The sequence below is a fragment of the Phalangium opilio genome, unplaced genomic scaffold, assembly GCF_054372755.1.
Source record: "Phalangium opilio isolate 3A_F unplaced genomic scaffold, DU_Popi_V2 ptg001421l_1, whole genome shotgun sequence".
In the NCBI taxonomy this organism is placed as follows: domain Eukaryota; kingdom Metazoa; phylum Arthropoda; class Arachnida; order Opiliones; family Phalangiidae; genus Phalangium; species Phalangium opilio.
The window spans coordinates 1,431,277-1,455,507 of record NW_028324258.1 but is presented as its reverse complement, the minus strand read 5'-3'; the positions used below and the strand labels follow the sequence as shown (position 1 = coordinate 1,455,507).

Genomic DNA, 24,231 nt, shown 5'->3' with positions numbered 1-24,231 from the left:
TTCACTTCTAGGACGAGGTTAAAAATGGTTCTACACTTCTACTAATTCTTTTAAGATACGGCTCACAATTCGTTTTAGAACCCGAGCTTTATAGTCAACTTCAAAACCAACATCCTGCCACGATTTTTAAACTATCAAAGCCGTATCTTTTACAGTCCACTTTACGATTGCAATTATCCATGACATTGCGTTCACTGCCCTTGTACGTTTACAGTGAGTGGCACCGTGGCCAGTTTTTTTAATTAAACAGGTCCAGTTTTAGAAAAATCCTTATTTCCAACACTGCTTCCAAGCTTTTACAATCACCCATTGCATAGACTCACTCAATAGTCTGCCTTAGCATGGATTTATAATAGAAGCTTACGCTTCCTGGATATTTCACTAACCTTAAAACGCGCACAACATTTATTCCTCGTCTGAAATAGTACCAGCCTGGCACGCGCGTTTGTGACGTAAAATTTGAGGCAAATTCAGAGGGGGGGTTGAAGTTTTTCACGTGATCGAGTTCTAATTTTTACTAGCGCGCGCGAAATTATTTTTTGAAAAACGCGCGCGCACGCGCACCAAAAGAAAAAAGTTTGCCTCAATTTCTACGTCATCAGCGCGAATTTTTATGACATAAATTTGTTTAAAATCAAAATGCCTTACTGAAGGCTACAGTGAAATATCCATGAAGCGTAAGCTTCTATTATAAATCCATGGCCTAAGTAAGCCAACTTAAGCCTTGGTCGAAACTAACATCTAAAATATAAATTAAAAAGGTATCTTTAGTATAGAATTTCAACCGAGACACATAATTAAACGAAAATTAGACCCGCCAGAGAAATTTTTAATAAATATAGTGTTATATTTATTGAAAAATATCAAGTTAAAGTTTCAAGGCGGTGAAATGGCAAATGAGCGTCGTCTACTTTAGAGTAATGAACAATTAGCGTCGTCTGCTGTAGAATAATCTTTTGAGGTACTTACAATTTTAATTAAATTAACATGCTTAGACTTAATTAATTTTCATGAAACTTGAAAAAGGCACACCTTAAATAGTTACTGGTTAATTTGAAAGTATTCCGAAACGTAACTTCGCTTTAGTTTTTAAATGATTCGATGTACAGGAGCACCAAAAACCCCATGTTATTCCTATGGGAAAATCGGCGAAAATCTGTGAATTTTCATTTAACATTACGGGAGGGTGTGGGATCTTATCTAGAAGGGCCTACCGGCCCTCTAGAATTGGTTAACAGCTGAACGCGCTAACCATTGCGCCACGGAAGCCCAAAAATTAAATGCTCGTCAGGTATTGTGTAAAAACCTTGACTTTTTACGTCACATCTGAGACCTCACAACACCGCTCCCGGATGGGCTCGAACCACCAACCTATTGGTTAACAGCCGAACGCCCTAACCATTGAGCCACGGAAGCTCAGAAATTAAATGGTTGTCACGTATTGTGGAAAAGTTTTGACTTTTTACGCTACATCTGAGACCCCACAACACCACATCTCTCGGGTGGGCTCGATCCACCAACCTTTCGATTAGCAGCTGAACGCGCTAATCATTGCGCCACGGAAGCCCAAAAATTAAATGTTGGTCAGGTTTTGTGGAAAAACTCTGATATTTTACGTTACATCTGAGACGTCACAACACCGCTCCCGGGAGGGCTCAAACCACCAGTCTTTAGAATAGCAGCTGAACGCGCTAACCATTGCGCCACGGAAGCCCAAAAATTAAATGGTCGTCAGGTGTTGTGGAAAAAACCTTGATTTTTTAAGATACATCTGAGACGTCACAACACCGCTCCCGGATGGACTCGAACCACCAGCCTATTGGTTAACAGCCGATCGCGCTAACCATTGAGCCACGGAAGCTCAGAAATTAAATGGTTGTCACGTATTGTGGAAAAGTTTTGACTTTTTACGCTACATCTGAGACCCCACAACACCGCTCCCGGATGGGCTCGAACCACCAACCTTTCGGTTAACAGCTGAACGCGCCTACCATTGCGCAACGGAAGCCCAAAATTCAAATGGTCGTCAGTTATTGTGGAAAAATTTTGGCTTTCAACGTTACATTTGAGATCCCAAGCACCGCTCCCGGGTGGGCTCGAACCACCAGCCTATTGGTTAACAGCCGAACTCGCTAACCATTGAGCCACCGAAGCTCAGAATTTAAATGGTTGTCACGTATTGTGGAAAAGTTTTGACTTTTTACGCTACATCTGAGACCCCACAACACCTCTCCCGGGTGGGCTCGAACCACCAACCTTTCGATTAACAGCTGAACGCGCTAACCGTTGCGCCACGGAAGCCCAAAAATTCAATGTTCGTCAGGTAATGTGGAAAAACTCTGATATTTTACGTTACATCTGAGACGTCACAACACCGCTCCCGGGAGGGCTCAAACCACCAGTCTTTTGAATAGTGCTGAACGCGCTAACCATTGCGCCACGGAAGCCCAAAAATTAAATGGTCGTCAGGTGTTGTGGAAAAAACCTTGACTTTTTAAGTCACATCTGAGACGTCACAACACCGCTCCCGGATGCGCTCGAACCACCAGCCTATTGGTTAACAGCCGATCGCGCTAACCATTGAGCCACGGAAGCTCAGAAATTAAATGGTTGTCACGTATTGTGGAAAAGTTTTGACTTTTTACGCTACATCTGAGACCCCACAACACCGCTCCCGGATGGGCTCGAACCACCAACCTTTCGGTTAACAGCTGAACGCGCCTACCATTGCGCAACGGAAGCCCAAAATTCAAATGGTCGTCAGTTATTGTGGAAAAGTTTTGGCTTTCAACGTTACATTTGAGATCCCAAAGCAACGCTCCCGGGTGGGCTCGAACCACCAACCTATTGGTTAACAGCCGAACTCGCTAACCATTGAGCCACCGAAGCTCAGAATTTAAATGGTTGTCATGTATTGTGGTAAAGTTTTGACTTTTTACGCTACATCTGAGACCCCACAACACCTCTCCCGGGTGGGCTCGAACCACCAACCTTTCGATTAACATCTGAACGCGCTAACCATTGCGCCACGGAAGCCCAAAAATTCAATGTTCGTCAGGTAATGTGGAAAAACTCTGATATTTTACGTTACATCTGAGACGTCACAACACCGCTCCCGGGAGGGCTCAAACCACCAGTCTTTTGAATAGTGCTGAACGCGCTAACCATTGCGCCACGGAAGCCCAAAAATTAAATGGTCGTCAGGTGTTGTGGAAAAAACCTTGACTTTTTAAGTCACATCTGAGACGTCACAACACCGCTCCCGGATGCGCTCGAACCACCAGCCTATTGGTTAACAGCCGATCGCGCTAACCATTGAGCCACGGAAGCTCAGAAATTAAATGGTTGTCACGTATTGTGGAAAAGTTTTGACTTTTTACGCTACATCTGAGACCCCACAACACCGCTCCCGGATGGGCTCGAACCACCAACCTTTCGGTTAACAGCTGAACGCGCCTACCATTGCGCAACGGAAGCCCAAAATTCAAATGGTCGTCAGTTATTGTGGAAAAATTTTGGCTTTCAACGTTACATTTGAGATCCCAAGCACCGCTCCCGGGTGGGCTCGAACCACCAGCCTATTGGTTAACAGCCGAACTCGCTAACCATTGAGCCACCGAAGCTCAGAATTTAAATGGTTGTCACGTATTGTGGAAAAGTTTTGACTTTTTACGCTACATCTGAGACCCCACAACACCTCTCCCGGGTGGGCTCGAACCACCAACCTTTCGATTAACAGCTGAACGCGCTAACCGTTGCGCCACGGAAGCCCAAAAATTCAATGTTCGTCAGGTAATGTGGAAAAACTCTGATATTTTACGTTACATCTGAGACGTCACAACACCGCTCCCGGGAGGGCTCAAACCACCAGTCTTTTGAATAGTGCTGAACGCGCTAACCATTGCGCCACGGAAGCCCAAAAATTAAATGGTCGTCAGGTGTTGTGGAAAAAACCTTGACTTTTTAAGTCACATCTGAGACGTCACAACACCGCTCCCGGATGCGCTCGAACCACCAGCCTATTGGTTAACAGCCGATCGCGCTAACCATTGAGCCACGGAAGCTCAGAAATTAAATGGTTGTCACGTATTGTGGAAAAGTTTTGACTTTTTACGCTACATCTGAGACCCCACAACACCGCTCCCGGATGGGCTCGAACCACCAACCTTTCGGTTAACAGCTGAACGCGCCTACCATTGCGCAACGGAAGCCCAAAATTCAAATGGTCGTCAGTTATTGTGGAAAAGTTTTGGCTTTCAACGTTACATTTGAGATCCCAAAGCAACGCTCCCGGGTGGGCTCGAACCACCAACCTATTGGTTAACAGCCGAACTCGCTAACCATTGAGCCACCGAAGCTCAGAATTTAAATGGTTGTCATGTATTGTGGTAAAGTTTTGACTTTTTACGCTACATCTGAGACCCCACAACACCTCTCCCGGGTGGGCTCGAACCACCAACCTTTCGATTAACATCTGAACGCGCTAACCATTGCGCCACGGAAGCCCAAAAATTCAATGTTCGTCAGGTAATGTGGAAAAACTCTGATATTTTACGTTACATCTGAGACGTCACAACACCGCTCCCGGGAGGGCTCAAACCACCAGTCTTTTGAATAGTGCTGAACGCGCTAACCATTGCGCCACGGAAGCCCAAAAATTAAATGGTCGTCAGGTGTTGTGGAAAAAACCTTGACTTTTTAAGTCACATCTGAGACGTCACAACACCGCTCCCGGATGCGCTCGAACCACCAGCCTATTGGTTAACAGCCGATCGCGCTAACCATTGAGCCACGGAAGCTCAGAAATTAAATGGTTGTCACGTATTGTGGAAAAGTTTTGACTTTTTACGCTACATCTGAGACCCCACAACACCGCTCCCGGATGGGCTCGAACCACCAACCTTTCGGTTAACAGCTGAACGCGCCTACCATTGCGCAACGGAAGCCCAAATTCAAATGGTCGTCAGTTATTGTGGAAAAATTTTGGCTTTCAACGTTACATTTGAGATCCCAAAGCACCGCTCCCGGGTGGGCTCGAACCACCAACCTATTGGTTAACAGCCGAACTCGCTAACCATTGAGCCACCGAAGCTCAGAATTTAAATGGTTGTCACGTATTGTGGAAAAGTTTTGACTTTTTACGCTACATCTGAGACCCCACAACACCTCTCCCGGGTGGGCTCGAACCACCAACCTTTCGATTAACATCTGAACGCGCTAACCATTGCGCCACGGAAGCCCAAAAATTCAATGTTCGTCAGGTAATGTGGAAAAACTCTGATATTTTACGTTACATCTGAGACGTCACAACACCGCTCCCGGGAGGGCTCAAACCACCAGTCTTTTGAATAGTGCTGAACGCGCTAACCATTGCGCCACGGAAGCCCAAAAATTAAATGGTCGTCAGGTGTTGTGGAAAAAACCTTGACTTTTTAAGTCACATCTGAGACGTCACAACACCGCTCCCGGATGCGCTCGAACCACCAGCCTATTGGTTAACAGCCGATCGCGCTAACCATTGAGCCACGGAAGCTCAGAAATTAAATGGTTGTCACGTATTGTGGAAAAGTTTTGACTTTTTACGCTACATCTGAGACCCCACAACACCGCTCGCGGATGGGCTCGAACCACCAACCTTTCGGTTAACAGCTGAACGCGCCTACCATTGCGCAACGGAAGCCCAAAATTCAAATGGTCGTCAGTTATTGTGGAAAAATTTTGGCTTTCAACGTTACATTTGAGATCCCAAAGCACCGCTCCCGGGTGGGCTCGAACCACCAACCTATTGGTTAACAGCCGAACTCGCTAACCATTGAGCCACCGAAGCTCAGAATTTAAATGGTTGTCACGTATTGTGGAAAAGTTTTGACTTTTTACGCTACATCTGAGACCCCACAACACCTCTCCCGGGTGGGCTCGAACCACCAACCTTTCGATTAACAGCTGAACGCGCTAACCATTGCGCCACGGAAGCCCAAAAATTAAATGTTCGTCAGGTATTGTGGAAAAACTCTGATATTTTACGTTACATCTGAGACGTCACAACACCGCTCCCGGGAGGGCTCAAACCACCAGTCTTTTGAATAGCAGCTGAACGCGCCAACCATTGCGCCACGGAAGCCCAAAAATTAAATGGTCGTCAGGTGTTGTGGAAAAAACCTTGACTTTTTAAGATACATCTGAGACGTCACAACACCGCTCCCGGATGGGCTCGAACCACCAGCCTATTGGTTAACAGCCGATCGCGCTAACCATTGAGCCACGGAAGCTCAGAAATTATATGGTTGTCACGTATTGTGGAAAAGTTTTGTCTTTTTACGCAACATCTGAGACCCCACAACACCGCTCCCGGATGGGCTCGAACCACCAACCTTTCGGTTAACAGCTGAACGCGCCTACCATTGAGCCACGGAAGCCCAAAATTCAAATGGTCGTCAGTTATTGTGGAAAAATTTGGCTTTCAACGTTACATTTGAGATCCCAAGCACCGCTCCGGGGTGGGCTCGAACCACCAACCTATTGGTTAACAGCCGAACTCGCTAACCATTGAGCCACCGAAGCTCAGAATTTAAATGGTTGTCACGTATTGTGGAAAAGTTTTGACTTTTTACGCTACATCTGAGACCCCACAACACCTCTCCCGGGTGGGCTCGAACCACCAACCTTTCGATTTACAGCTGAACGCGCTAACCATTGCGCCACGGAAGCCCAAAAATTCATTGTTCGTCAGGTATTGTGGAAAAACTCTGACATTTTATGTTACATCTGAGACGTCACAACACCGCCCCCGGGAGGGCTCAAACCACCAGTCTTTTGAATAGCAGCTGAACGCGCTAACCATTGCGCCACGGAAGCCCGAAATTTAAATGGTCGTCAGGTATTGTGGAAAACTTTTGGCTTTCAACGTTACATTTGAGATCCGAAAGCACCGCTCCCGGGTGGGCTCGAACCACGAACCTATTGGTTAACAGCCGAACTGGCTAACCATTGAGCCACCGAAGCTCAGAATTTAAACGTTTGTCACGTATTGTGGAAAAGTTTTGACTTTTTACGCTACATCTGAGACGTCACAACACAGCTCCCGGATGGGCTCGAACCACCAGCCTATTGGTTAACAGCCGAACGCGCTAACCACTGAGCCACGGAAGCTCAGAAATTAAATGGTTGTCACGTATTGTGGAAAAGTTTTGACTTTTTACGCTACATCTGAGACCCCACAACACCGCTCCCGGATGGGCTCGAACCACCAACCTTTCGGTTAACAGCTGAACACGCCTACCATTGCGCAACGGAAGCCCAAATTCAAATGGTCGTCAGTTATTGTGGAAAAATTTGGCTTTCAACGTTACATTTGAGATCCCAAGCACCGCTCCGGGGTGGGCTCGAACCACCAACCTATTGGTTAACAGCCGAACTCGCTAACCATTGAGCCACCGAAGCTCAGAATTTAAATGGTTGTCACGTATTGTGGAAAAGTTTTGACTTTTTACGCTACATCTGAGACCCCACAACACCTCTCCCGGGTGGGCTCGAACCACCAACCTTTCGATTTACAGCTGAACGCGCTAACCATTGCGCCACGGAAGCCCAAAAATTCATTGTTCGTCAGGTATTGTGGAAAAACTCTGACATTTTATGTTACATCTGAGACGTCACAACACCGCCCCCGGGAGGGCTCAAACCACCAGTCTTTTGAATAGCAGCTGAACGCGCTAACCATTGCGCCACGGAAGCCCGAAATTTAAATGGTCGTCAGGTATTGTGGAAAACTTTTGGCTTTCAACGTTACATTTGAGATCCGAAAGCACCGCTCCCGGGTGGGCTCGAACCACGAACCTATTGGTTAACAGCCGAACTGGCTAACCATTGAGCCACCGAAGCTCAGAATTTAAACGTTTGTCACGTATTGTGGAAAAGTTTTGACTTTTTACGCTACATCTGAGACGTCACAACACAGCTCCCGGATGGGCTCGAACCACCAGCCTATTGGTTAACAGCCGAACGCGCTAACCACTGAGCCACGGAAGCTCAGAAATTAAATGGTTGTCACGTATTGTGGAAAAGTTTTGACTTTTTACGCTACATCTGAGACCCCACAACACCGCTCCCGGATGGGCTCGAACCACCAACCTTTCGGTTAACAGCTGAACACGCCTACCATTGCGCAACGGAAGCCCAAATTCAAATGGTCGTCAGTTATTGTGGAAAAATTTTGGCTTTCAACGTTACATTTGAGATCCCAAAGCACCGCTCCCGGGTGGGCTCGAACCACCAACCTATTGGTTAACAGCCGAACTCGCTAACCATTGAGCCACCGAAGCTCAGAATTTAAATGGTTGTCACGTATTGTGGAAAAGTTTTGACTTTTTACGCTACATCTGAGACCCCACAACACCTCTCCCGGGTGGGCTCGAACCACCAACCTTTCGATTAACAGCTGAACGCGCTAACCTTTGCGCCACGGAAGCCCAAAAATTCAATGTTCGTCAGGTAATGTGGAAAAACTCTGATATTTTACGTTACATCTGAGACGTCACAACACCGCTCCCGGGAGGGCTCAAACCACCAGTCTTTTGAATAGTGCTGAACGCGCTAACCATTGCGCCACGGAAGCCCAAAAATTAAATGGTCGTCAGGTGTTGTGGAAAAAACCTTGACTTTTTAAGTCACATCTGAGACGTCACAACACCGCTCCCGGATGCGCTCGAACCACCAGCCTATTGGTTAACAGCCGATCGCGCTAACCATTGAGCCACGGAAGCTCAGAAATTAAATGGTTGTCACGTATTGTGGAAAAGTTTTGACTTTTTACGCTACATCTGAGACCCCACAACACCGCTCGCGGATGGGCTCGAACCACCAACCTTTCGGTTAACAGCTGAACGCGCCTACCATTGCGCAACGGAAGCCCAAAATTCAAATGGTCGTCAGTTATTGTGGAAAAATTTGGCTTTCAACGTTACATTTGAGATCCCAAGCACCGCTCCGGGGTGGGCTCGAACCACCAACCTATTGGTTAACAGCCGAACTCGCTAACCATTGAGCCACCGAAGCTCAGAATTTAAATGGTTGTCACGTATTGTGGAAAAGTTTTGACTTTTTACGCTACATCTGAGACCCCACAACACCTCTCCCGGGTGGGCTCGAACCACCAACCTTTCGATTTACAGCTGAACGCGCTAACCATTGCGCCACGGAAGCCCAAAAATTCATTGTTCGTCAGGTATTGTGGAAAAACTCTGACATTTTATGTTACATCTGAGACGTCACAACACCGCCCCCGGGAGGGCTCAAACCACCAGTCTTTTGAATAGCAGCTGAACGCGCTAACCATTGCGCCACGGAAGCCCGAAATTTAAATGGTCGTCAGGTATTGTGGAAAAATTTTGGCTTTCAACGTTACATTTGAGATCCGAAAGCACCGCTCCCGGGTGGGCTCGAACCACGAACCTATTGGTTAACAGCCGAACTGGCTAACCATTGAGCCACCGAAGCTCAGAATTTAAACGTTTGTCACGTATTGTGGAAAAGTTTTGACTTTTTACGCTACATCTGAGACGTCACAACACAGCTCCCGGATGGGCTCGAACCACCAGCCTATTGGTTAACAGCCGAACGCGCTAACCACTGAGCCACGGAAGCTCAGAAATTAAATGGTTGTCACGTATTGTGGAAAGGTTTTGACTTTTTACGCTACATCTGAGACCCCAAAACACCTCTCCCGGGTGGGCTCGAACCTTCAACCTTTCGATTAACAGCTGAACGCGCTAATCATTGCGCCACGGAAGCCCAAAAATTAAATGTTCGTCAGGTATTGTGGAAAAACTCTGACATTTTACGTTACATCTGAGACCTCACAACACCGCTCCCGGATGGGCTCGAACCACCAACCTATTGGTTAACAGCCGAACGCGCTAACCATTGAGCCACGGGAGCTCAGAAATTAAATGGTTGTCAGGTTTTGTGGATAAGTTATGACTTATTACGTTACATCTGAGACCCTACAACACCTCTCCCGATTGGGCTCGAACCACCAACCTTTCGGTTAACAGCCAAACGCGCTAACCATTGCGCCAAGGAAGCCCAAAAATTAAATGTTCGTCAGGTATTGTGGAAAAACCTTGACTTTTAACGTCACATCTGAGACCTCACAACACCGCTCCCGGATGGGCTCGAACCACCAACCTATTGGTTAACAGCCGAACGCGCTAACCATTGAGCCACGGAAGCTCAGAAATTAAATGGTCGTCACGTATTGTGGAAAAACTTTGGCTTTCTACGTTACATTTGAGATCCCACAACGCCGCTCCCGGGTGGGCTCGAACCACTAACCTATTGGTTAACAGCCGAACGCGCTAACCATTGCGCCACGGAAGCCCAAAAATTGAATGGTCGTCAGGTATTGTGTAAAAACCTTGACTTTTAACGTCACATCTGAGACCTCACAACACCGCTCCCGGATGGGCTCGAACCACCAACCTATTGGTTAACAGCCGAACGCGCTAACCATTGAGCCACGGAAGCTCAGAAATTAAATGGTTGTCACGTATTGTGGAAAAGTTTTGACTTTTTACGCTACATCTGAGACCCCACAACACCTCTCCCGGGTGGGCTCGAACCTTCAACCTTTCGATTAACAGCTGAACGCGCTAATAATTGCGCCACGGAAGCCCAAAAATTAAAATTTCGTCAGGTATTGTGGAAAAACTCTGACATTTTAGGTTACATCTGAGACCTCACATCACCGCTCCCGGATGGGCTCGAACCACCAACCTATTGGTTAACAGCCGAACGCGCTAACCATTGAGCCACGCAAGCTCAGAAACTAAATGGTTGTCAGGTATTGTGGATAAGTTATGACTTATTACGTTACATCTGAGACCCTACACCACCTCTCCCGGTTGGGCTCGAACAACCAACCTTTCGGTTAACAGCCGAACGCGCTAACCATTGCGCCAAGGAAGCCCAAAAATTAAATGTTCGTCAGGTATTGTGGAAAAACCTTGACTTTTTACGTCACATCTGAGACCTAACAACACCGCTCCCGGATGGGCTCGAACCACCAACCTATTGGTTAACAGCCGAACGCGCTAACCATTGAGCCACGGAAGCTCAGAAATTAAATGGTCGTCACGTATTGTGGAAAAACTTTGGCTTTCTACGTTACATTTGAGATCCCACAACACCGCTCCCGGGTGGGCTCGAACCACCAACCTATTGGTTAACAGCCGAACGCGCTAACCATTGCGCCACGGAAGCCCAAAAATTGAATGGTCGTCAGGTATTGTGGAAAAACTTTGACTTTCTACGTTACATTTGAGATCCCACAACGCCGCTCCCGGGTTGGCTCGAACCACTAACCTATTGGTTAACAGCTGAACGCGCTAAACATTGCGCCTAGGAAGCCCAGAAATTAAATGCTCGTCAGGTATTGTGTAAAAACCTTGACTTTTTACGTCACATCTGAGACCTCACAACACCGCTCCCGGATGGGCTCGAACCACCAACCTATTGGTTTACAGCCGAACGCGCTAACCATTGCGCCACGGAAGCCCAAAAGTTAAATGCTCGTCAGGTATTGTGTAAAAACCTTGACTTTTTACGTCACATCTGAGACCTCACAACACCGCTCCCGGATGGGCTCGAACCACCAACCTATTGGTTAACAGCCGAACGCGCTAACCATTGAGCCACGGAAGCTCAGAAATTAAATGGTTGTCACGTATTGTGGAAAAGTTTTGACTTTTTACGCTACATCTGAGACCCCACAACACCTCTCTCGGGTGGGCTCGAACCTTCAACCTTTCGATTAACAGCTGAACGCGCTAATCATTGCGCCACGGAAGCCCAAAAATGAAGTGGTTGTCAGGTATTGTGGATAAGTTATGACTTATTACGTTACATCTGAGACCCTACACCACCTCTCCCGGTTGGGCTCGAACCACCAACCTTTCGGTTAACAGCCGAACGCGCTAACCATTGCGCCAAGGAAGCCCAAAAATTGAATGTTCGTCAGGTATTGTGGAAAAACCTTGACTTTTTACGTCACATCTGAGACCTAACAACACCGCTCCCGGATGGGCTCGAACGACCAACCTATTGGTTAACAGCCGAACGCGCTAACCATTGAGCCACGGAAGCTCAGAAATTAAATGGTCGTCACGTATTGTGGAAAAACTTTGGCTTTCTACGTTACATTTGAGATCCCACAACACCGCTCCCGGGTGGGCTCGAACCACCAACCTATTGGTTAACAGCCGAACGCGCTAACCATTGCGCCACGGAAGCCCAAAAATTGAATGGTCGTCAGGTATTGTGGAAAAACTTTGACTTTCTACGTTACATTTGAGATCCCACAACGCCGCTCCCGGGTGGGCTCGAACCACTAACCTATTGGTTAACAGCTGAACGCGCTAACCATTGCGCCACGGAAGCCCAGAAATTAAATGCTCGTCAGGTATTGTGTAAAAACCTTGACTTTTTACGTCACATCTGAGACCTCACAACACCGCTCCCGGATGGGCTCGAACCACCAACCTATTGGTTTACAGCCGAACGCGCTAACCATTGCGCCACGGAAGCCCAAAAGTTAAATGCTCGTCAGGTATTGTGTAAAACCTTGACTTTTTACGTCACATCTGAGACCTCACAACACCGCTCCCGGATGGGCTCGAACCACCAACCTATTGGTTAACAGCCGAACGCGCTAACCATTGAGCCACGGAAGCTCAGAAATTAAATTGTTGTCACGTATTGTGGAAAAGTTTTGACTTTTTACGCTACATCTGAGACCCCACAACACCTCTCTCGGGTGGGCTCGAACCTTCAACCTTTCGATTAACAGCTGAACGCGCTAATCATTGCGCCACGGAAGCCCAAAAATTAAGTGGTTGTCAGGTATTGTGGATAAGTTATGACTTATTACGTTACATCTGAGACCCTACACCACCTCTCCCGGTTGGGCTCGAACCACCAACCTTTCGGTTAACAGCCGAACGCGCTAACCATTGCGCCAAGGAAGCCCAAAAATTAAATGTTCGTCAGGTATTGTGGAAAAACCTTGACTTTTTACGTCACATCTGAGACCTAACAACACCGCTCCCGGATGGGCTCGAACCACCAACCTATTGGTTAACAGCCGAACGCGCTAACCATTGAGCCACGGAAGCTCATAAATTAAATGGTCGTCACGTATTGTGGAAAAACTTTGGCTTTCTACGTTACATTTGAGATCCCACAACACCGCTCCCGGGTGGGATCGAACCACCAACCTGTTGGTTAACAGCCGAACGCGCTAACCATTGCGCCACGGAAGCCCAAAAATTGAATGGTCGTCAGGTATTGTGGAAAAACTTTGGCTTTCTACGTTACATTTGAGATCCCACAACGCCGCTCCCGGGTGGGCCCGAACCACTAACCTATTGGTTAACAGCTGAACGCGCTAACCATTGCGCCACGGAAGCCCAGAAATTAAATGCTCGTCAGGTATTGTGTAAAAACCTTGACTTTTTACGTCACATCTGAGACCTCACAACACCGCTCCCGGATGGGCTCGAACCACCAGCCTATTGGTTAACAGCCGAACGCGCTAACCACTGAGCCACGGAAGCTCAGAAATTAAATGGTTGTCACGTATTGTGGAAAGGTTTTGACTTTTTACGCTACATCTGAGACCCCACAACACCGCTCCCGGGTGGGCTCGAACCTTCAACCTTTCGATTAACAGCTGAACGCGCTAATCATTGCGCCACGGAAGCCCAAAAATTAAATGTTCGTCAGGTATTGTGGAAAAACTCTGACATTTTACGTTACATCTGAGACCTCACAACACCGCTCCCGGATGGGCTCGAACCAAAAACCTATTGGTTAACAGCCGAACGCGCTAACCATTGAGCCACGGGAGCTCAGAAATTAAATGGTTGTCAGGTTTTGTGGATAAGTTATGACTTATTACGTTACATCTGAGACCCTACAACACCTCTACCGATTGGGCTCGAACCACCAACCTTTCGGTTAACAGCTGAACGCGCTAACCATTGCGCCAAGGAAGCCCAAAAATTAAATGGTCGTCACGTATTGTGGAAAAACTTTGGCTTTCTACGTTACATTTGAGATCCCACAACACCGCTCCCGGGTGGGCTCGAACCACCAACCTATTGGTTAACAGCCGAACGCGCTAACCATTGCGCCACGGAAGCCCAAAAATTGAATGGTCGTCAGGTATTGTGGAAAAACTTTGACTTTCTACGTTACATTTGAGATCCCACAACGCCGCTCCCGGGTTGGCTCGAACCACTAACCTATTGGTTAACAGCTGAACGCGCTAAACATTGCGCCTAGGAAGCCCAGAAATTAAATGCTCGTCAGGTATTGTGTAAAAACCTTGACTTTTTACGTCACATCTGAGACCTCACAACACCGCTCCCGGATGGGCTCGAACCACCAACCTATTGGTTTACAGCCGAACGCGCTAACCATTGCGCCACGGAAGCCCAAAAGTTAAATGCTCGTCAGGTATTGTGTAAAAACCTTGACTTTTTACGTCACATCTGAGACCTCACAACACCGCTCCCGGATGGGCTCGAACCACCAACCTATTGGTTAACAGCCGAACGCGCTAACCATTGAGCCACGGAAGCTCAGAAATTAAATGGTTGTCACGTATTGTGGAAAAGTTTTGACTTTTTACGCTACATCTGAGACCCCACAACACCTCTCTCGGGTGGGCTCGAACCTTCAACCTTTCGATTAACAGCTGAACGCGCTAATCATTGCGCCACGGAAGCCCAAAAATGAAGTGGTTGTCAGGTATTGTGGATAAGTTATGACTTATTACGTTACATCTGAGACCCTACACCACCTCTCCCGGTTGGGCTCGAACCACCAACCTTTCGGTTAACAGCCGAACGCGCTAACCATTGCGCCAAGGAAGCCCAAAAATTGAATGTTCGTCAGGTATTGTGGAAAAACCTTGACTTTTTACGTCACATCTGAGACCTAACAACACCGCTCCCGGATGGGCTCGAACGACCAACCTATTGGTTAACAGCCGAACGCGCTAACCATTGAGCCACGGAAGCTCAGAAATTAAATGGTCGTCACGTATTGTGGAAAAACTTTGGCTTTCTACGTTACATTTGAGATCCCACAACACCGCTCCCGGGTGGGCTCGAACCACCAACCTATTGGTTAACAGCCGAACGCGCTAACCATTGCGCCACGGAAGCCCAAAAATTGAATGGTCGTCAGGTATTGTGGAAAAACTTTGACTTTCTACGTTACATTTGAGATCCCACAACGCCGCTCCCGGGTGGGCTCGAACCACTAACCTATTGGTTAACAGCTGAACGCGCTAACCATTGCGCCACGGAAGCCCAGAAATTAAATGCTCGTCAGGTATTGTGTAAAAACCTTGACTTTTTACGTCACATCTGAGACCTCACAACACCGCTCCCGGATGGGCTCGAACCACCAACCTATTGGTTTACAGCCGAACGCGCTAACCATTGCGCCACGGAAGCCCAAAAGTTAAATGCTCGTCAGGTATTGTGTAAAACCTTGACTTTTTACGTCACATCTGAGACCTCACAACACCGCTCCCGGATGGGCTCGAACCACCAACCTATTGGTTAACAGCCGAACGCGCTAACCATTGAGCCACGGAAGCTCAGAAATTAAATTGTTGTCACGTATTGTGGAAAAGTTTTGACTTTTTACGCTACATCTGAGACCCCACAACACCTCTCTCGGGTGGGCTCGAACCTTCAACCTTTCGATTAACAGCTGAACGCGCTAATCATTGCGCCACGGAAGCCCAAAAATTAAGTGGTTGTCAGGTATTGTGGATAAGTTATGACTTATTACGTTACATCTGAGACCCTACACCACCTCTCCCGGTTGGGCTCGAACCACCAACCTTTCGGTTAACAGCCGAACGCGCTAACCATTGCGCCAAGGAAGCCCAAAAATTAAATGTTCGTCAGGTATTGTGGAAAAACCTTGACTTTTTACGTCACATCTGAGACCTAACAACACCGCTCCCGGATGGGCTCGAACCACCAACCTATTGGTTAACAGCCGAACGCGCTAACCATTGAGCCACGGAAGCTCATAAATTAAATGGTCGTCACGTATTGTGGAAAAACTTTGGCTTTCTACGTTACATTTGAGATCCCACAACACCGCTCCCGGGTGGGATCGAACCACCAACCTGTTGGTTAACAGCCGAACGCGCTAACCATTGCGCCACGGAAGCCCAAAAATTGAATGGTCGTCAGGTATTGTGGAAAAACTTTGGCTTTCTACGTTACATTTGAGATCCCACAACGCCGCTCCCGGGTGGGCCCGAACCACTAACCTATTGGTTAACAGCTGAACGCGCTAACCATTGCGCCACGGAAGCCCAGAAATTAAATGCTCGTCAGGTATTGTGTAAAAACCTTGACTTTTTACGTCACATCTGAGACCTCACAACACCGCTCCCGGATGGGCTCGAACCACCAGCCTATTGGTTAACAGCCGAACGCGCTAACCACTGAGCCACGGAAGCTCAGAAATTAAATGGTTGTCACGTATTGTGGAAAGGTTTTGACTTTTTACGCTACATCTGAGACCCCACAACACCGCTCCCGGGTGGGCTCGAACCTTCAACCTTTCGATTAACAGCTGAACGCGCTAATCATTGCGCCACGGAAGCCCAAAAATTAAATGTTCGTCAGGTATTGTGGAAAAACTCTGACATTTTACGTTACATCTGAGACCTCACAACACCGCTCCCGGATGGGCTCGAACCAAAAACCTATTGGTTAACAGCCGAACGCGCTAACCATTGAGCCACGGGAGCTCAGAAATTAAATGGTTGTCAGGTTTTGTGGATAAGTTATGACTTATTACGTTACATCTGAGACCCTACAACACCTCTACCGATTGGGCTCGAACCACCAACCTTTCGGTTAACAGCTGAACGCGCTAACCATTGCGCCAAGGAAGCCCAAAAATTAAATGTTCGTCAGGTATTGTGGAAAAACCTTGACTTTTTACGTCACATCTGAGACCTCACAACACCGCTCCAGGATGGGCTCGAACCACCAACCTTTCGGTTAACAGCTGAACGCGCTGACCATTGCGCCACGGAAACCCGAAATTCTAAAATTGTCGTCAGGTATTGTGGAAAAATTTTGGCTTTCAACGTTACATTTGAGATCCCAAAGCACCGCTCCCGAGTGGGCTCGAACCACCAACCTATTGGTTAACAGCCGAACTCGCTAACCATTGAGCCACCGAAGCTCAGAATTTAAATGGTTGTCACGTATTGTGGAAAAGTTTTGACTTTTTACGCTACATCTGAGACCCCACAACACCTCTCCCGGGTGGGCTCGAACCACCAACCTTTCGATTTACAGCTGAACGCGCTAACCATTGTGCCACGGAAGCCCAAAAATTCAATGTTCGTCAGGTATTATGGAAAAACTCTGACATTTTATGTTACATCTGAGACGTCACAACACCGCCACCGGGAGGGCTCAAACCACCAATCTTTTGAATAGCAGCTGAACGCGCTAACCATTGCGCCACGGAAGCCCAAAAATTAAATGGTCGTCAGGTATTGTGGAAAAACCTTGACTTTTTACGTCACATCTGAGACGTCACAACACCGCTCCCGGATGGGCTCGAACCACCAGCCTATTGGTTAACAGCCGAACGCGCTAACCACTGAGCCACGGAAGCTCAGAAATTAAATGGTTGTCACGTATTGTGGAAAAGTTTTGACTTTTTACGCTACATCTGAGACCCCACAACACCTCTCCCGGGTGGGCTCGAACCTTCAACCTTTCGATTAACAGCTGAACGCGCTAATCATTGCGCCACGGAAGCCCAAAAATTAAACGTTCGTCAGGTATTGTGGAAAAACTCTGACATTTTACGTTACATCTGAGACCTCACAACACCGCTCCCGGATGGGCTCGAACCACCAACCTATTGGTTAACAGCCGAACGCGCTAACCATTGAGCCACGGGAGCTCAGAAATTAAATGGTTGTCAGGTTTTGTGGATAAGTTATGACTTATTACGTTACATCTGAGACCCTACAATACCTCTCCCGGTTGGGCTCGAACCACCAACCTTTCGGTTAACAGCCGAACGCGCTAACCATTGCGCCAAGGAAGCCCAAAAATTAAATGTTCGTCAGGTATTGTGGAAAAACCTTGACTTTTTACGTCACATCTGAGACCTCACAACACCGCTCCCGGATGGGCTCGAACCACCAACCTATTGGTTAACAGCCGAACGCGCTAACCATTGAGCCACGGAAGCTCAGAAATAAAATGGTCGTCACGTATTGTGGAAAAACTTTGGCTTTCTACGTTACATTTGAGATCCCACAACACCACTCCCGGGTGGGCTCGAACCACCAACCTATTGGTTAACAGCCGAACGCGCTAACCATTGCGCCACGGAAGCCCAAAAATTGAATGGCCGTCAGGTATTGTGGAAAAACTTTGGCTTTCTACGTTACATTTGAGATCCCACAACGCCGCTCCCGGGTGGGCTCGAACCACTAACCTATTGGTTAACAGCCGAACGCGCTAACCATTGCGCCACGGAAGCCCAAAAATTGAATGGTCGTCAGGTATTGTGTAAAAACCTTGACTTTTAACGTCACATCTGAGACCTCACAACACCGCTCCCGGATGGGCTCGAACCACCAACCTATTGGTTAACAGCCGAACGCGCTAACCATTGAGCCACGGAAGCTCAGAAATTAAATGGTTGTCACGTATTGTGGAAAAGTTTTGACTTTTTACGCTACATCTGAGACCCCACAACACCTCTCTCGGGTGGGCTCGAACCTTCAACATTTCGATTAACAGCTGAACGCGCTAATCATTGCGCCACGGAAGCCCAAAAATTAAGTGGTTGTCAGGTATTGTGGATAAGTTATGACTTATTACGTTACATCTGAGACCCTACACCACCTCTCCCGGTTGGGCTCGAACCACCAACCTTTCGGTTAACAGCCGAACGCGCTAACCATTGCGCCAAGGAAGCCCAAAAATTAAATGTTCGTCAGGTATTGTGGAAAAACCTTGACTTTTTACGTCACATCTGAGACCTAACAACACCGCTCCCGGATGGGCTCGAACCACCAACCTATTGGTTAACAGCCGAACGCGCTAACCATTGAGCCACGGAAGCTCATAAATTAAATGGTCGTCACGTATTGTGGAAAAACTTTGGCTTTCTACGTTACATTTGAGATCCCACAACACCGCTCCCGGGTGGGCTCGAACCACCAACCTATTGGTTAACAGCCGAACGCGCTAACCATTGCGCCACGGAAGCCCAAAAATTGAATGGTCGTCAGGTATTGTGGAAAAACTTTGACTTTCTACGTTACATTTGAGATCCCACAACGCCGCTCCCGGGTGGGCTCGAACCACTAACCTATTGGTTAACAGCTGAACGCGCTAACCATTGCGCCACGGAAGCCCAGAAATTAAATGCTCGTCAGGTATTGTGTAAAAACCTTGACTTTTTACGTCACATCTGAGACCTCACAACACCGCTCCCGGATGGGCTCGAACCACCAACCTATTGGTTTACAGCCGAACGCGCTAACCATTGCGCCACGGAAGCCCAAAAGTTAAATGCTCGTCAGGTATTGTGTAAAAACCTTGACTTTTTACGTCACATCTGAGACCTCACAACACCGCTCCCGGATGGGCTCGAACCATCAACCTATTGGTTAACAGCCGAACGCGCTAACCATTGAGCCACGGAAGCTCAAAAATTAAATGGTTGTCACGTATTGTGGAAAAGTTTTGACTTTTTACGCTACATCTGAGACCCCACAACACCTCTCTCGGGTGGGCTCGAACCTTCAACCTTTCGATTAACAGCTGAACGCGCTAATCATTGCGCCACGGAAGCCCAAAAATTAAGTGGTTGTCAGGTATTGTGGATAAGTTATGACTTATTACGTTACATCTGAGACCCTACACCACCTCTCCCGGTTGGGCTCGAACCACCAACCTTTCGGTTAACAGCCGAACGCGCTAACCATTGCGCCAAGGAAGCCCAAATATTAAATGTTCGTCAGGTATTGTGGAAAAACCTTGACTTTTTACGTCACATCTGAGACCTAACAACACCGCTCCCGGATGGGCTCGAACCACCAACCTATTGGTTAACAGCCGAACGCGCTAACCATTGAGCCACGGAAGCTCATAAATTAAATGGTCGTCACGTATTGTGGAAAAACTTTGGCTTTCTACGTTACATTTGAGATCCCACAACACCGCTCCCGGGTGGGATCGAACCACCAACCTATTGGTTAACAGCCGAACGCGCTAACCATTGCGCCACGGAAGCCCAAAAATTGAATGGTCGTCAGGTATTGTGGAAAAACTTTGGCTTTCTACGTTACATTTGAGATCCCACAACGCCGCTCCCGGGTGGGCCCGAACCACTAACCTATTGGTTAACAGCTGAACGCGCTAACCATTGCGCCACGGAAGCCCAGAAATTAAATGCTCGTCAGGTATTGTGTAAAAACCTTGACTTTTTACGTCACATCTGAGACCTCACAACACCGCTCCCGGATGGGCTCGAACCACCAACCTATTGGTTTACAGCCGAACGCGCTAACCATTGCGCCACGGAAGCCCAAAAGTTAAATGCTCGTCAGGTATTGTGTAAAAACCTTGACTTTTTACGTCACATCTGAGACCTCACAACACCGCTCCCGGATGGGCTCGAACCATCAACCTATTGGTTAACAGCCGAACGCGCTAACCATTGAGCCACGGAAGCTCAGAAATTAAATGGTTGTCACGTATTGTGGAAAAGTTTTGACTTTTTACGCTACATCTGAGACCCCACAACACCTCTCTCGGGTGGGCTCGAACCTTCAACCTTTCGATTAACAGCTGAACGCGCTAATCATTGCGCCACGGAAGCCCAAAAATTAAGTGGTTGTCAGGTATTGTGGATAAGTTATGACTTATTACGTTACATCTGAGACCCTACACCACCTCTCCCGGTTGGGCTCGAACCACCAACCTTTCGGTTAACAGCCGAACGCGCTAACCATTGCGCCAAGGAAGCCCAAATATTAAATGTTCGTCAGGTATTGTGGAAAAACCTTGACTTTTTACGTCACATCTGAGACCTAACAACACCGCTCCCGGATGGGCTCGAACCACCAACCTATTGGTTAACAGCCGAACGCGCTAACCATTGAGCCACGGAAGCTCATAAATTAAATGGTCGTCACGTATTGTGGAAAAACTTTGGCTTTCTACGTTACATTTGAGATCCCACAACACCGCTCCCGGGTGGGATCGAACCACCAACCTATTGGTTAACAGCCGAACGCGCTAACCATTGCGCCACGGAAGCCCAAAAATTGAATGGTCGTCAGGTATTGTGGAAAAACTTTGGCTTTCTACGTTACATTTGAGATCCCACAACGCCGCTCCCGGGTGGGCCCGAACCACTAACCTATTGGTTAACAGCTGAACGCGCTAACCATTGCGCCACGGAAGCCCAGAAATTAAATGCTCGTCAGGTATTGTGTAAAAACCTTGACTTTTTACGTCACATCTGAGACCTCACAACACCGCTCCCGGATGGGCTCGAACCACCAACCTATTGGTTTACAGCCGAACGCGCTAACCATTGCGCCACGGAAGCCCAAAAGTTAAATGCTCGTCAGGTATTGTGTAAAAACCTTGACTTTTTACGTCACATCTGAGACCTCACAACACCGCTCCCGGATGGGCTCGAACCACCAACCTATTGGTTAACAGCCGAACGCGCTAACCATTAAGCCACGGAAGCTCAGAAATTAAATGGTTGTCACGTATTGTGGAAAAGTTTTGACTTTTTACGCTACATCTGAGACCCCACAACACCTCTCTCGGGTGGGCTCGAACCTTCAACCTTTCGATTAACAGCTTAACGCGCTAACCATTGCGCCAAGGAAGCCCAAAAATTAAATGGTCGTCAGGTATCGTGGAAAAACTTTGGCTTTCTACGTTACATTTGAGATCCCACAACACCGCTCCCGGGTGGGCTCGAACCACCAACCTATTGGTTCACAGCCGAACGCGCTAACCATTGCGCCACGGAAGCCCAAGAATTAAATGGTCGTCAGGTATTGTGGAAAAACTTTGGCTTTCTACGTTACATTTGAGATCCCACAACACCGCTCCCGGGTGGGCTCGAACCACCAACCTATTATTATTGTTATTGTTATTGTTGAAGGGGGTGCCATGGGGGATGGGAACCGCAGGCTCTGGTCCGAAGAACTTCGCCTCAGCCCCCCTTTTGGCATACATATCAGCCCTCTCATTGCCCAGGTATCCGCAGTGCCCTGGCACCCACAGCAATTGAACCTTGTTGCGGGCAGCCAAAGAACCCAGCAGATCCAGACAGCTGAGCACCAGTCTGGAATCGACAAGGCACTGATTCCGCGCCTTGAGGGCGGCCTGACTATCCGAATAGATCTGAATCGTCCGTCCGCGATAGTTTTTCTTGTTGCAGAAATCCGCGCATAAACAAATGGCCATGATTTCCGCCTGGAAAACGCTGGCATAGTTGCCAAGGCTCTCGTAAAAACCAAACTTCTTGGTCAAGCAGTAGACCCCGGCACCAACTCCAGAGTCCGTCTTAGAGCCGTCCGTGAACCAGACGGACTCCCCCCCAGTCCCGAGGACTGGGGTTGTCTCCCAATCAGCGCGACTGGGAAAGTGCACGCTGAAGGGCTTGTCGAAATGGTATGATATAACAGACTTATCTGAGACCATCACGAGTGATGGCTCAGTACTGCTGTACTCACTGAAAAGCTTGGTGTGACTGAAGTCCCAATGCTTGGGCTTCCACCAGCCGAGGTTGTTGAGCCTACAGGCTCCCATAATAGCTTCCTCCTCAATAAAAAGGTGAAGAGGAAGCATATTGAGAAGGATTTCCAGAGAAGCTGTGGGGGCTGTTCTCATGGACCCTGTGATACCGATGCACGCCAGCCTTTGAAGCTTGCGTAGTTCATCTTGGGCTGTTTTAAGGCGAACCCTGGGCCACCAGACAAGAGCTCCATAGGAGACCACTGGCCTGATGATCCTGGTATAAATCCAGTTTACAACGCTAGGGCTTAAGCCCCAGGACTTGCTGACTGAACTTCTTAAACGCCAAAATAAAATTTTGGCCTTCTTGATACTCAGATCAAGGTGGGACTTCCAAGTAAGCTTGGCATCGAAAGTCACGCCAAGGTATTTGACCTCGGAGGACTTCTTTAAAACCTGTCCAAAGAAGGAAATATCGTTGAATAGGTCATTAGTCCTTTTCCGAGTAAACGGTATAAGGACAGTCTTGTTGGGATTGACGGTTAGGTTAACACCCCTACACCAATCCTCAACATCATGCAAGACAGATTTCATCAGTGCAGCGATAGTTGTAGGGAACCTCCCTGTAACAATCACTGCGATGTCATCCGCATAGCCAAAACAGTGACATCCCCTCTCCCCGAGTCGACCCAGCAGCTCATCCACCACCAGGCACCAAAGAAGAGGGGAAAGAACCCCTCCCTGAGGACAGCCACGGTCGGTGGAGATCTCCAAGGTTTCCACGAGAAGAGACGCCGTCACCCTGCGATACGTGAGCATGGATTTTATCCAACGACACAAAGTGTCGTCAATACCAAACCGCTCCGCAGCGCGAAGGATGACTTCACTAGAGACCCTATCAAAGGCACCCTCAATATCAAGGAAGATGGCCAAAGACATCTCCTTGAACTCGATGGCCCTGTCAAGGCAGTTCAAAATGCCATGAAGCGCCGTCTCTGTGGATTTGCCTTTCTGATAGGCAAACTGAAAAGTGGACAGGGGTGTGTGGGAAAGAACACCATCCCGCAGATACCTGTCCACCAATTTCTCTAAAGTCTTTAGGAAGAAAGAGGTAAGACAGATAGGTCTAAATGCCTTAGCCTCAAGATAGCTCGTCTTCCCAGGTTTGGGAATAAAGATAACCTTCGAGCGCTTCCAGACATCTGGAATATGCGCCAGAGCAATGCAGGCTCTAAATATCCTGCACAGATAAGGGCCAATGGCGTCTATGCCTTCCTGGAGGAGGGCGGGAAAGACGCCATCTGGGCCAGGGGACTTGTAGGGCTGAAACGAGTTTACAGCCCACTGAAGTCTAGAGTATGTAACTACCTTATTGGCGATGCCCCAG

The 24,231-nt window shown here is 47.9% G+C and overlaps 12 non-coding genes across 12 annotated transcripts; all 12 read right to left on the bottom strand.

Moving 5' to 3' along the window:
• Window positions 1-6,635: 6,635 nt before the first annotated feature.
• TRNAY-GUA (transfer RNA tyrosine (anticodon GUA)) lies at window positions 6,636-6,708 on the bottom strand. Its single transcript has one exon. It is a non-coding gene; the product is annotated as a tRNA-Tyr (tRNA).
• Window positions 6,709-7,514: 806 nt separating this feature from the next.
• TRNAY-GUA (transfer RNA tyrosine (anticodon GUA)) lies at window positions 7,515-7,587 on the bottom strand. Its single transcript has one exon. It is a non-coding gene; the product is annotated as a tRNA-Tyr (tRNA).
• A 1,541-nt stretch (window positions 7,588-9,128) lies between these two features.
• TRNAY-GUA (transfer RNA tyrosine (anticodon GUA)) lies at window positions 9,129-9,201 on the bottom strand. The gene has a single exon. It is a non-coding gene; the product is annotated as a tRNA-Tyr (tRNA).
• A 2,279-nt stretch (window positions 9,202-11,480) lies between these two features.
• TRNAY-GUA (transfer RNA tyrosine (anticodon GUA)) lies at window positions 11,481-11,553 on the bottom strand. The gene has a single exon. It is a non-coding gene; the product is annotated as a tRNA-Tyr (tRNA).
• A 956-nt stretch (window positions 11,554-12,509) lies between these two features.
• Window positions 12,510-12,582, bottom strand: TRNAY-GUA (transfer RNA tyrosine (anticodon GUA)). Its single transcript has one exon. It is a non-coding gene; the product is annotated as a tRNA-Tyr (tRNA).
• Window positions 12,583-14,419: 1,837 nt separating this feature from the next.
• TRNAY-GUA (transfer RNA tyrosine (anticodon GUA)) lies at window positions 14,420-14,492 on the bottom strand. The gene has a single exon. It is a non-coding gene; the product is annotated as a tRNA-Tyr (tRNA).
• Window positions 14,493-15,448: 956 nt separating this feature from the next.
• TRNAY-GUA (transfer RNA tyrosine (anticodon GUA)) lies at window positions 15,449-15,521 on the bottom strand. Its single transcript has one exon. It is a non-coding gene; the product is annotated as a tRNA-Tyr (tRNA).
• Window positions 15,522-17,360: 1,839 nt separating this feature from the next.
• Window positions 17,361-17,433, bottom strand: TRNAY-GUA (transfer RNA tyrosine (anticodon GUA)). The gene has a single exon. It is a non-coding gene; the product is annotated as a tRNA-Tyr (tRNA).
• Window positions 17,434-19,565: 2,132 nt separating this feature from the next.
• On the bottom strand, window positions 19,566-19,638 carry TRNAY-GUA (transfer RNA tyrosine (anticodon GUA)). The gene has a single exon. It is a non-coding gene; the product is annotated as a tRNA-Tyr (tRNA).
• Window positions 19,639-20,594: 956 nt separating this feature from the next.
• Window positions 20,595-20,667, bottom strand: TRNAY-GUA (transfer RNA tyrosine (anticodon GUA)). Its single transcript has one exon. It is a non-coding gene; the product is annotated as a tRNA-Tyr (tRNA).
• A 956-nt stretch (window positions 20,668-21,623) lies between these two features.
• TRNAY-GUA (transfer RNA tyrosine (anticodon GUA)) lies at window positions 21,624-21,696 on the bottom strand. Its single transcript has one exon. It is a non-coding gene; the product is annotated as a tRNA-Tyr (tRNA).
• Window positions 21,697-22,064: 368 nt separating this feature from the next.
• On the bottom strand, window positions 22,065-22,137 carry TRNAH-GUG (transfer RNA histidin (anticodon GUG)). Its single transcript has one exon. It is a non-coding gene; the product is annotated as a tRNA-His (tRNA).
• Window positions 22,138-24,231: the final 2,094 nt, after the last annotated feature.